This window comes from Mustela nigripes, chromosome 1, assembly GCF_022355385.1.
Source record: "Mustela nigripes isolate SB6536 chromosome 1, MUSNIG.SB6536, whole genome shotgun sequence".
Taxonomy (NCBI): Eukaryota; Metazoa; Chordata; class Mammalia; order Carnivora; family Mustelidae; genus Mustela; species Mustela nigripes.
Genome location: NC_081557.1, coordinates 223471273 through 223485389, shown reverse-complemented (window position 1 = coordinate 223485389; position 14117 = coordinate 223471273).

The window sequence follows — 14117 nt, the reverse complement described above, 5'->3', positions numbered from 1 at the left end:
CGTATAGATTCCGCCCCCCCCCCTTCAAGGGCACAGTTTAAAAATTTATTTCCCCTAATCTCTTCCTAGCCTTTTGAAATAATTCCTATATATGAGTTTCTGTTCTTGTGTTTTGTTTTCCTTTCCTCCTGCTAATAAGAGTTAAAATACTGGCTTTTTTTCCCCTTCACTTTCCATGTGTTTGCTGAAATACTCATTCCATTTTAGGTATTGTTTCATCAGATGCTTTTAGCTACGACTGCTTTAAGTGTATCCTTCTTTTGAATTATTTATTTGTCCACTGAATTCCTGGTTACAGTCTTCAATCAGGCACATTTCAGATTGCCCTGGTGTGGTTTCTTTACCAGCCCAACCTGGCATTTCCTAGGAGCTGGGGGCTCACAGATCCACAAATGTGGAATTGAATTGAGTTTTGATTTTTGGAGGACAGTGAGTCCCCTAATAGAAGCTCATGTACTACTGGATATGAAGCGGACAGGAAATCAGGTTTTCGAGTCGTTTTCAACGTTTTTAGTTATGTGTGTTGATGTGTGTGTGTGCATTTTCCTATCCCTTTGATTAAATATTTCACAGAGGGGAAAAAAAAAAAGATGTAAGGACATTTAATACAATAGCTCGCTGCAAATTTGCTTTGGAATGGAGGACAATGCCCAAGGGCAGTATTCTGTAGAGTCTTCATCCCAAGAAGACGGGTCAGTCATAGTCTAGTCCAGGCCATTAATTTAACTTGGAACCCTGGTCATCTGAGAACCCCAGCTTATTCAAAAATATAAAACATTAAAAAGGGAAAATGGACGAAAAGGATTAAGTGTGCAAGAAGAAAAACATTGACCAAATGAAATTATTTCCTTGGTCCTATTTGCTAAAAAATTATTTTCTAATAGAAATGATGGACTTGGCCTACCATCCCAGTAGAATTAACTGCAGAACTGTCAATACTTTATTCCAATCATTGGGTAACACTGAACTTACAAGCAAGTCCAGACAGCAAGTTTAGAGTCCCTACCACTTCATGTCAGGCACGATCTTTAGTGGTTTAAGAAGCTAGATAATGCAGAAACCTCAGGGGACTCCCTGGCTAACAGTCACAGACCAGTTGCTGTGTAATTCTAGGATAGATCTATGAGTTTAAGGGCATTCCAGTACCATGGAAGGAGCACCTAACTCTTGACTGATGGATGCTAGGAAACCTTACAGAGCAGACTGTTGAACTGATTCTTAGTAGAGGGGGGCTTGAGAGGACCATCAGAGAAGGAAGAAGCATGAGAAGCGCAGGAAGCAACATGTTCAGGCTCTGAGGTGTGAAAGAGTATCTTGTACTCAGGGGAACTCCAGGTGGGGGGTTGGTGCATGTAGAAGCAGGGGGTAGGCATCCTAAGCGGGGTCACAAGAAGAATCTGGAGAAAGGTCCTCAAAACTTGGCATCAGAATCCCAAGTCCCCCTCCCTAACATTCTAAATGAGGAAATCTGGGCTGAAGCCTGGGAATAGGCATTTCTGGCAGGCTATAGCAGGCTGATCAGGGATTCTGAAGCAAACTGTCCATGAGCCAAACTTGGAGAATTTTTAAAAAATAAGCAAGATACTAAATACTAAAAGGAGTGAATTTCAGAGCCCCTGAGTGTATGTCCAGTGGGCATGTGAAGGAGTTAGTGGCAGTAAATAAGCACATTCACGAAGGGAGCATGCTTTGCTGGCCTGGCTGAAACCCTTTCAGTGATACATTTCAACATTGCTCTTATTCAAATATTAAGTTACCCCATCTTCTATTAAAGAGACACAGTAAAACATTGAATATTTTCTGGGCAACCTCATAATGAAAAACACGGGCTCTGGCACCACGATGCATGGGCTCTGACTCTAATACCTCGGACAAGTTACTGCCTATTGTTAATGCATGAGTTTCCTCTCCTACAAAATGTAGATAATCGCCCCTGATTCACAGGGTTTTCATGGGGATTCAAGATGTTTATTACATCATGAGGATTCAAAGTGTTGATATCTAAATCACACAGAATACCTGTCACATAATTGCTGTGGTAGTATTAGTTTTTATCATTATTATTTTTATTTAATAAATCCATAAGTCTAATAAAGGTATTATACATGCTTTGCAAGAATTGTCAACACTTCAAAAATCAGTATTTAAGTTGCTGAATACAGTGATGATTTTATCCAGGTTGGCATTAATCCACTTCTTTACCCTATCCTACTCAGAAATAGCAAGATCACTATTATTTTTATTCAATGTTAAGAGGTGCACATGTCCCAAAAGGTTGAGAAACCTGCTGTATATGGCCAATGAGAGCTTCTTGGACTGTAAAGCAGGGTTTGGTGTGATTGGATCATGAGGTAGCTGTATGCCTAAGAAAGGCTGACTGACAACTCATATTAGAAATTAGGCTCCTGGGTGGCTCAGTCGTTGGGCGTCTGCCTTCAGCTGAGGACACTATCCTAGAGTCCTGGGATGGAGCCCCACATCAGGTTCCCTGCTTGGTGGGAAGCCTGCTTCTCCCTACTCCCTCTGCTTGTGTTCCCTCTCTTGCTGTCTCTCTTTCTCTGTGTCAAATAAATAAATAAAATCTTTAAAAAAAAAAAAAAGAAAGAAAGAAATTAGGAAATTATGGGGTGTCTGGGTGGTTCAGTCGGTTAAGTGTCTGTCTTCAGCTCAGGTCATGATCCCAGGGTCCTGGGATTGAGTTCCCCCTCTCCTATTCCCCCCACTTGTGTTCTCTCTCTCTCTCTCCCTCTCTCTTTCTGTCTGAAATAAATAAATAAATCTTTTTTAAGAATCAGGAACTTTTTCATAGAAAGAAAATACCATATGATTTCATGCATATATGGAATTTAAGAAATAAGATAGATGAACATGGGGGAAGGGAAGGAAAAATAAGATGAAAACAGAGAGAGGAAGACAAACCATAAGAGACTCTTTAACTATAGGAAACAAACTGAAGGTTGTTGGAGGGAAGGTCAGTGGGGGGATGGGGTAATTGGGTGATGGGCATTAAGGAAGGCACTTGATATAATGAACACTGGGTATTATATGCAACTGATGAATCTCTAAATTCTACCCCTGAAACTCATAATACAGTATATGTTAACGAAATTGAACTTAAATAAAAAATAAGAAAAAAAGAAATTAAGAACTTTTACCCCAGAGAAATTTTTTTCTTTTTTCTTTTTTTTTTATTTGTTTATTTGAAAGAGAGAGCATGACCAGAGAAGGAGGGAAAAACTGACTACAGACTCCATGCTGAGCAGGGAGCCTGATGAGCTCAATCCCAGGACCCTGGGACCATGACCTAATACAGAGGAAGATGCTTAATTCAGTCCCCCCAGCACCCTACTCCAGAAAAAATTTCTTAACTTGTGGTTTTCATTCATCTTTATAAGTGTGAATCCCCCCTTCTTTAATAAGTCTCCCCACTGTTTTCTACTACATATTAATCAAGGTTAATAAAGTGTGCAGGGGATTGAAAGAATGTCAAGGATTCCATTAGACTATGTAATTCTAGAAGGAAAATAAGAATTAAGAGAAATAAAGAGGGGGGAAAAAAGGAAAGAGAACACTGAAAATGAGTCATGGAGTGGGCTTCAGGAGAACTTGAGGAACAAAAATAAATATTCACTCTTTTTTCCAGTTGTGTTTGATTTTCACAGGATTCTTAGGCCCTGGGAATTTGATTTATTTTCTTTCTTTCTTTCTTTCTTCCTTTCTTCCTTCCTTCCTTCCTTCCTTCCTTCCTTCCTTCCTTCCTTCCTCTTTCTTTTTGCAGGCCCAAAGCTTTACATACTTGCTAATATATGCAGCAGTTCAAGAAGGTAAAGTAAGAAAAAGAACGGGCCATTCACTCAAATGATGTGGAACGTGAATGGAATCAAATGCACTTTTAGTATGTACAAATCTAATATTTTGTCAAAATTTTTCATAGCTAATGTAACTGGAAGAAAATCCTTCCATTTGTGATTGATATGCCTTGTTCTTTTCAGGATATAAAGAGGATAAAGTCAGTTTTATAAAAAATGACAAAATGACAACACTGTACAAAGTAAGACAATGCCGCATGAATCAAAATACCAGTTATTTGTTTACAAGGGAATATATATAAATTTTGATTTCCTGAACTTTTCCCTTTGTCATGTACCCTATACTGCAATGGTTTTCGGTTCTCTGTTGAGCACCCATAGTTAAAAAGACAGCTGGGATATGAAGGAAAAAGACAGCACGGGACCAACTCTACCATGGACAGTAGGCACTCTGTCCGTGTTACCTCTTTAGGAAATTCGGTCACCCATACTGTTGCTCAGTTTGGTTTTCTTTTGTTTGTTTGTTTTTTTGTTTTTTCTGTTAGATGGACTAGTACTACCTCCCTTAGGGATTTGCTGCACAGATCAAACTAGATAATTATATAGATGATTAAATGAAAAAAAATTGTTTCTCAATAAGTTCATTGTATTTATTTTTGATTGGCACATTTATTTGTAAAAATTTGACTATGGTTATATAGGAAATCAAGAGAACAGAAAAAGATCCCTATGTTTTTCTCCTCTGGCCTGTGTTACCATTAACCTTGGGCCTTATCAGTTTTTCAAAGAAAGCTTACCAGAAAGGTTTTACTCTTTGCATCTGTGTTACTTTGTGTCACAGATAGTGTAATGATAAGTATCAGCTGGTAGATATGACCTTTGTGGCTAGCACCCTTGTCCAAAATAGACTAAGATCAACTTTGGAGCCGTCTATTCGAGCACTGGCAAATAGTGAGAGATATCAACTCCTATCTTGTGAAAAACCTAGCTGTGTCAGAGACAGTTGATTAACTACGAATACCCTCGAACATCATAATCAAAGGTGTACATTGTCCCTTTTAATAATTACCATTATATCACGATGTCCATATTTTTTATTTTAAATATTTTAAAAATCGTAATTATGTCAACATGTAAGACTCAAAAAAAAAAGAAGATCTTGTGAAATTACTGCGGGAAAAAGCTATCTAAGATACTTTTTAATTTTTAGGCGATTAATAAATGTTGAGTATGGGCTTAATTTTATGTGAGAGGTATGTTTGAAAAGTTTCATCTCAATTCATAATGATGTATTTAATTTGTAAAGGGCATTTAGAGAAACTCTGTATTTAAAGGTCTCTTTAAAGACTTCATGTTAGGGACATCTATCTAGCTCAGTCAGTAGCGTGTGTAATTCTTGACCTTGGGGCTATGAGTTTGAGCCCCATGTTGGGTATAGAGTTTACTTAAAAATAAACAAACAAACAAATAAATAAATAAATGTCAACATGTGTTTTTAAGAAACTAAATAAAAAATTTAAAAAATAAAGACTCCATGTTATGATTATAACTGGTATTGTTGTGTATGTAGTTTTTGTTACTTAAATGATTATTTAACTAAATTCTATCATGATTAACATCCTGTGAAAGCTAAAATAAGTTAAGTTATATTAAGGTATTGTGAATATCCCACTAGTGGAAAAAACATTTCTCAATATCTTAACTACAAATTGCCTCCCTCCCATCTAAGTACTTTGGAAAGATTTGGAAATTTATGCATGCTGCTTCTTCTTTTTTTTTCTCTCCCAGCTTTCCAAACACTTGGCTTAAATTTTACCCTCAGAGTTACTTTTGACTTCAGTGAGAGTTATAAATTATCGTCTGGGAGAAGCATTTGGCTCCCACTTTTCAAGTCTAAGGTTCTCCAGAAATGTTCTTATGAAATGTGAGTCTGATTTTCACCACACAGTTTTACCTACATAGCATCATATTTTCCTTCACCAGCAAACACTAAGTATTTTATTTTTAACTTAGCAAAGCTATATCTGTATTTGCATGGTACTTTCCAAGTTTCCGAAATAGGCAACAAATCAAAGAATCTAGGCAAAAAAAGGACTTAAGAACTGAAAGATAACTTCTGAAAAACAGATTACGTACAGAAGCATTTAGTTTTATGCAATAGAGGGTTTTTGAAAAGTTGTATGCCAATGTAACATGCAGGCAAACAGCTTTCTATTTAAAGGGATACTATGATATGCAATTTGTGAATCAACGGAAAATATAATTGAATCGACCCTGTCCCAAGCCTTCTCATAAATATCATCTCAATCAGTCCTCAGGACAAAGAGGAGGGAGGGGATTTTATTCCCGGTGTTTTGTTTGTTGTTTGTCTGTTTGTTTCTTTTAAGGTGGGGACAGAGAGAGAGAGAGAGAAGCAGCAGAGGGACAGGAAGAGAGATAATCACAAACAGGCTCCACGCCCAGCACAGAGCCCAAAATGGAGCTTGATGTCACAACCCCGAGATCATGACTTGAGCCAAAATTAAGAGTCGGAAGCTTAACTGACTGAGCCACCCAGACACTCCTTTATTCCTGTTTTTACAAATGAGGTTCAGAGAGCATTACTTACACAAGTTATATCTCTAGAAGTGGAGTTAGACTGTCAGTGAAGTTTTTTTACTATAGAAATTAAAATGATTTTATTATTACAAGCTGTTAGAGAATATCCTATGTCAAATACTCAGTAGCTGATTATAATTTTAATAACTTATTAATGAAAATACAAATGATAATGAATTCAAAAAGATTTATTTTTAAATAGCCATTTATATGAACTAGTGAATGGCTAAGAGTAGGTAGCCAAAGAAAGGAGACCCAATACCCTTGTAGATTTTTTGGTGTAATTATTATTTTATTTTATGTGTAAAGATTTTTATTTACTTATTTGACAGAGAGATAGAGAGCACAAGTGGGCAGAGCAGTAGGCAGAAGAAGAGAGAGAAACAAGGCTCTCCACTGAGCAGGGAACTTGACGCAGGGCTTGATCCCAGGACCCTAAAATAATGACCTGAGCCAAAGGCAGGCACTTAACTGACCGAGCCACCCAGGTGCCCCAAAGTAGGATTATTCTTTTAAAAAGTAATTTACCAAGGATACCACAAGAAAAACACTAAATATAGACACAAAATCCTCAACAAAATACAGATGGTCCTTACCTTAAGACGATTCAACTTACAATTTTTTTACTTTATGATGGTGTAAAAGAGATACACATTGGGTACAACCCATACTTCAGATTTTGAATTTGATCTTTTCCCAGGCCAGTGATACATGGTATGATACTCTCCTACGATGTCGTGCACTGGCAGCAAGAAGCAGCTCACAATCAGCCATGCAATCACAAGGGTAAACAACTGATACACTTAGAACCAGTCTATGCCCATACAATCATTCTGTTTTTCACTTTTAGTATGGTAGTCAATAAATTACAGGAGATATTCAATACTTTATTATAAAGTAGGTTTTTGTTAGATGATTTTGCCAGCTATAGGCTAATGTAAATGTTATGAGCATATTTAACGCTAAGCTGTAATGTTTGGGAGGTTAGGTGTATTAAATGCATTTTTGGCTTATGGTATTTTCAACTGATGTTGGATTTATCTGGACGCAGCCCCATCATAAATCAAAGAAGATCTGTACTAGCAAACACCAAGCAAACCAGGAATAGAAGGAAACCTGTTCCACCTAATAAAGGGCATCTATGAAAAATCCAGAACCAATATCATATTTAAAGGTAAAAGACTGATGTTTGTACACTAACATCAGGAAGAAGGCAAAGATTTCCATTCTTAACCACTTTTATTCAACATTGTACTGGAGGTTCTAATCAAATACTTTGGCAAGAAATTTAAATAAAAAACAACTAGATTGGGAAAAAAAGCAAAAACGGGGTGCCTGTGTAGATCAGTTGGTTAAGCGTCTGCCTTTGGCTCAGGGCATGACCACGGGGTCCTGGGATCAAGCCCCACATCAGTTCCCTGCTTAGCAGTGAGTTTGCTTGTCTCTCTCCCTCTACCCTCCCCTCGCTCATGCTCTCTGTGTCTCTCTCTCAAATAAATAAATAAATAAAATCTTTAAAAAAGAAAGAAAAGAGCAAAACTATTTTTATTTGCACATGACATGATCTTATAGAACATTCTAAGGATTCCACTAAGAAAGTATTGGAACTAAAACAGAAGTTTGGCAAGGTTGTAGGATCTAAGATCAATATACAAAAATTTATTATATTTCTATATATTTTCAATGGACAAAGGAAAAATAAAATTGAGAAAACAATTCCATTTACAATAGCATTAAAAAGAATAAAATACTTAGGATAAATTTAATTTTTAAAAGTTCAGTTCTTGTGCTCTGAAAACTACGAAACATTGTTGAAAGAAATTTAAAAAGATCTAAATAACTGGAAAGGCATCTCATGCTTGTGGATTCAAAGAATGATTATCAAGATGGCAACACTCCCAGATCTGTAGAGTCAACATAGAAACTATCCAAATCCCAACTGTCCACTTTGCAGAAATTGACAAGCTATTCCTAAAATTCATATGGAAATTCAAGGAAACCAGAATAGCCAAAACAATCTTGAAAAAGGACAAAGTTGGAAGATTTACACTTCCGCTTTTCAGAACTTACTACAAAACGGTAGTAATCAAGACTATGTGGTATTGAAATAAAGTAGACATACAAAGCAATAGAATTAGAATGAGAGCAGACATAAGCCCTCACATTTGTGGTCAATTAATTTTCCAACATCAGTGTCAGAGCAGTTTAATGGGGAAAGAAATAGTCTTCAACAAATGGTGTTGGGATAACTAGATATCCACAGGCAAAAGAGTGAAGTTGGGCCAGAACTTCACAACGTATATAAAAATGTCCTTGAGATCAGAGACCTAAATGGGGGGGGTGGAGAGGAAAGTGACTGCTAAAACTGTAAAACCCAGAAGAAAGCATTAAGGTAAATATGCATGACCTTGTACTAGGAATGGTTTCTTAATCAACAAAAGTATAAGCAATGAAATGCCCAAAAAAACAGATAAATTTATTTCATCAAAACTAAACTTCTATGCTTCAAAGGACACTCTCAAGAAAGTGAAAAAGACAACCCACGGAGTGGAATAAAATATTTGCATATCATATATCTGATAAGGATCTAGTATCCAGAATATAGAAAGATATACAAATAGATACACAATTCTTAAACTGACTAAGAAAAACTACAACCCAATTTAAAAACAGGCAAATGATTTAAATAGACATTTCTCCATAGAAGACATGGAAATGATCAATAAGCTCATGGAAAAATATTCAACATCATTAACCATCCAGGAAATGCACATCAAAACCACAATCTGATACCATTTCACACCCCCTAGGATGGCAGTAACCAAAAAGACAGATAAGACAAATGTTGGCAAGGAGGTACAAAATCAGAACTCTCACACATTAATGTGATGGAAATATGAAATGATGAAGTCACTTTGAAAAACAGTCTGCCAGTTCCTCGAATGGCTAAAGGTAAACCCAGCAATCCCGCTCCTAACTGGATGGCCAAGAGAAAAGAGAATATATGTCCACAAAAAAGCTCATACGTGAATAGGCATGGCATCATTATTCATAATAGCCAAAAACTAGAAACAACCCGAATGTCCATCAACCAATGAATGATTAAATGAAATGTGGTATATCTATAGCATAAAATACTACAAGCTTGCAAAAAGAAATGAAGTACCAATACCACAACATGCATATATCTTGAAAATATGCCATATAAAAGGAGTCACAAAAGTCCCATATTGTATAATTCTGTTTATATAAAATATCCAGAATAAACAAATCTAAAGGGATAAGAAGTAGTTAATAGTTGCCTAGGGCTAGGGAGTAATGGGTGGGGGGTGACTGCTAATGGATGAAGGACTTCTTTGGGAGTGACTAAAATGTTCTAAAACTATGGTGATGATGGCACAGCTCTGAATATACTAAAAACCCTTGAATGTTCACCTTTAAATGGGTGAATGAGATGGTATGTGCGATGTGTCCCAATAAAACTGTTAACCCAAAAAAAGGCAGAAAAAAATCAAAATGTAACTTATTCAAGTACGTGGTAATTTTTGTCTTAGTCATATGCTGATATAAATGTTCGAGTGCAGGCGAATAAATAAAAAACTCCATAGAAAATTAGGGAATAATCATCACTGTGTCAGTTGATTTACCCTCTAGCTTCATTTCACAAGAGGACTGATCCTATTTTAAGATAAAAATCATAGTTGAAATGATTGCGTACCAACTTAAATCCAAGGACTTCCTGCACAGGATGATCCCATTTGATCCTCCTACACCCCAGAAGAGGACTCCTCTCAACCTCTTTAAGAGCTAAGGAAGCTGTGGCCCAGAGAAAGTAAGTACTTTTCCTTATCTTCCTTATCTCAGTTACAGATAGAGCTAGAATGGGAATGCTGGGGGCGCTTCTGACATTTCCTATAACCTGTCCTATGCTAGGCCTGCTGGGTCACTTTCTCTTTCATTACTGTTGGTGGATTAAGATCCTAAGGCTGAGACTTGTAGGGTAATTACATGATAGGTATGTTAATATTACCTGGAGAACCTAAGAATTAGGAGGCCATCTCTAGGCCGCTGGAGAGAGCTGGTGATGGGGTGGAGAGTTGTGGAGGGTTGGAGTTGGAAATGGAACTTCCTTATTTTCAAATGTGCAGGAAAGGATGAGGGAACTGAAAAGAAAATCCCCACAGTTCCTTCCAGCTCTGAAGTTCAGTCAGTTTAAGTCTCCACCTGAATGGCGCTGAAGGTACCCAGAATACAGGTCATTTCTTTCCTCTCCTGACTTAGTCTTATCCCAGGATCCATGACTGAAGTGTCTCCCTCAGGGCTCCAATGACTACAACTTCATCAGGAAGTGTTTTTCAGATTTTTTCCCCTTAGTTGCACTCTGCTGGCAAAATGCATGCAAGAATTACCTTGGCAAATTTATTTCTTCTATGCTTGTTTAGAAAAATTATTCTTAGGATACATATTTAATTTCAGGCTATACCACGTCTACGTCTTGTCCTTTGCTAAAATTGCCTTTCAATATGTGACAAATTGTAAAAACCAATTTTAAAATATTTTGGTTATTTTTAGAATAAATAATATGTACACAAGGAACAAAATTTAAAATTTATAGTAGTGAATGTGCATGGAGTTGCCAGATCTAGCACATAAAAATACAGGACACAAGTTAAAGTACAGTTAAATTTCAGATAAACAATAAATAATTTTTTAGTATGAATTTGCCCCACCCAGTATTTGGGACATATTTGTACTAAAAATTATTTGTTATTTATCTGAAATTCAAACGTAAGTGGGTATCCTGCATTTTAGCTGGCAACACTCAATGGCAGAGAAAAGTAAAAATCCTTCTGGGGGTGCCTGGGTGGCTCAGTGGGTTAAAGCCTCTGCCTTTGGCTCAGGTCATGCTCCCAGGGTCCTGGGATGGAGCCCTGAATTGGGCTCTCTGTTCAGTGGGGAGTCTGCTTCTCTCTCTCCTCCGCCTGCCTATCTGCCTACTTGTGATGTCTCTCTCTGTCAAATAAATAAATAAAATCTTAAAAAAAAAAATCCCTCTGGCTGAGCTCTCCAGGGACCCAGTCAGTTACCCTTTCGAAAGGAAATTCTATAACCAATTTCTTGTGTATCCTTCCAGGAATATTCTATAATTAACTTTCTTTTTTGCAGCAAAGTTATCAAGCCTCAGTACAAAATAGAACTTGGAAAAAAGATTCTAAACCAAATATAACAGTGTCTGTGTTTTTAATCTGGACTCATGACAGTTGCTAAAGAAACTCAGCAGAGGCTATGTGATGCACAGGGGAGGGATTTCAGTTCATACCAATGGGGTAGTCTTGAGTATGTTGCTTAATGTCTGGGATTATCTGCAAAGGAAGAATAGTATTAATGCTGCATACATTTGTAGTGAGTAATAAATAACACATGTAATGTATATGCAAAATGCCTGGCACAACGTAGGCATACGATGGGCAGAGCCCCTCTCTGGATGTTTTAGGGTACTCATTCACCTGTAACTTTCTTGAGAAGTTCATCATAAAGGCCACTGTCTGGAAACACAGGCCAGATAAACTAAGTCTGTCTCAGTAGAATCTTCTAAATTTGCCATTGGCAGTTTTCTCCCTAAGCCTCTATCTCTACCAAATACATCATTCAGGGTCCTGATGGCTCAATTTATTCTAAGCCACTTTCACCTCATTGAATCTATTCCTCCATCATGCATGGATAGATTCAAAAAAAGTATTTAATGAACACCCACTCTGCAAGGCACTGTTCTAGGTACTGGGGAAACAGTTTCGAGCAAGTGAGGCAAGATCACTGCCCTCATGTTCAGAGATGGAGACGTAGATAATAAAAAGGTAAATAAGTAAGACTATTTTAAATAATGATAGAAATTATGCAAAAAATTAAACAGGAGGGGGAAATGGTAGGGACAGGGTAAGTTTGACTTTATTTGGATCAACTGCCCTAGTAATAGTAAATTTCTTCCATCCTACTTAAACTGCTCAAAGTACTTTAAATTGAAAAGCTTTTGAACAATCCAAGTAGAGAGCAACAAACTTTACAATTTTAAGTTTAGACTCAGCAGTATATAGAGACCAAGGTCTTTCTACCCTTCTTTGGAAAGGAAAGTCTCCATGGGAAAAGGAAAAGTGATAAGCATTCAAGTTTTGAGTGCAAATTATGAATGAGCAAAGCCTCAGGCTGGTTATTAACATTTATAATTCACCCACCCCCAGAAACACACACACACACACACACACACACACACACACACGGTGCTAAAAGTTGGCTGTTTCCACACCCAGATCAGAAGAGGACAAACCAGATTTGAATCCATTTTTCTGTGTTTTTACTTGTGCCAGTTAACCTATAATTTCAAGCCATTTCCATTCCTCCCCAAACCATGCTTCTTCATTAAGAAGTTTTCATTAAAAAAAAAAAAAAATTACTCTAAAGGAAGTTGGGATATATTGAGGTTTGGCATAAATAATTCAGCATCTTTAAAAAATCACAATATAATAACTTCCCACTTAATTTTGCCTGTTAGTTCACATATTATCAGAGCTAATATTCAGAGATAATTACCTATTTGTAATGGGAGTGATTCCTACATTATTTTTAAAGCAGCCTTTCTCTGCTTGCTGTTTGCCAGAATAATGCAATTCCTGTTTGTGCATTATAAAATTAGTACAATTTAGATGAAGAAAATCTTTTTCTTTGGTTCCTCCCAGTGAAATGATGCACTTTCATGATGATTAAAAGCAAAACAGCTGAAAACGCTATATTAGTTCACAAAAATTTCTCAGAATAGTGTATTAAAACTGAAACTGACACATTACGGAGGTGGTAAAATCTACTCACATTCAATTATTTATGGGCAGAAAAAGGGTTGATACCATCAGTGTTTGCAGACCTACACAATGTGTTAACTATGATATTGGAAATAAGCCTGAAATTTAGGGTGAATCGTCTAGATAAGGATGTTCTTCTAAGTGGGTTTAGAGATTTGATTAATTATTGGACTCATAAAATTAACTAAGGTGTAAAATGAGAAATACCGAAGATGATATTATATTAAACTTTGCTAAGATAAGAATCATTTTGAAACATGACTCCTTTTCAGCTTCTTAGTTGACTCTCCCTCCCCTGCTCCTAAGGATTTTATCTTTTGAGATATAAGTGTATTTATTTCATTGCCTCATTCTTTTTTTAGAGCTGTGTGTGTGTGTGTGTGTGTGTGTGTAATGGGAGGGAAATGGGGTGTTACTCCAGGACAGGCTGCATATCTTGCAGCACTAAAACAACATTCCCTGTTCTACTTTGGTTCTTGGAGGTCTAAATTTTAAATAAATCTAAAATGGGCAGTCTTATTCTACTTACACTCTTTCTATAGATTTACTTCTTTTTTTGTTTTGTTTTGTTTTTATTTTTGTCTTTTTATTATTATTATTTATTTTTTTAGTGATCTCTACACCCAACGTGGGGCTTGAACTCACAACTTGAGACCAAGAGTCACATGCTGTACTGACTCAGGTCAGGTGCCCTCAGATTTACTTCTTAAAAGTGTTTTTTTAGAATATTATTTTGTATGTCATAACTCCACTGGTCTTCCTGCCTCTGAAATGTGGATTTTCTTGACCTGGTGATAGCAATTTTGGTTTTGTATAGGCAACAAGTTAAAACCTTGTTGTTCTCTCCAAAACCTGTGTT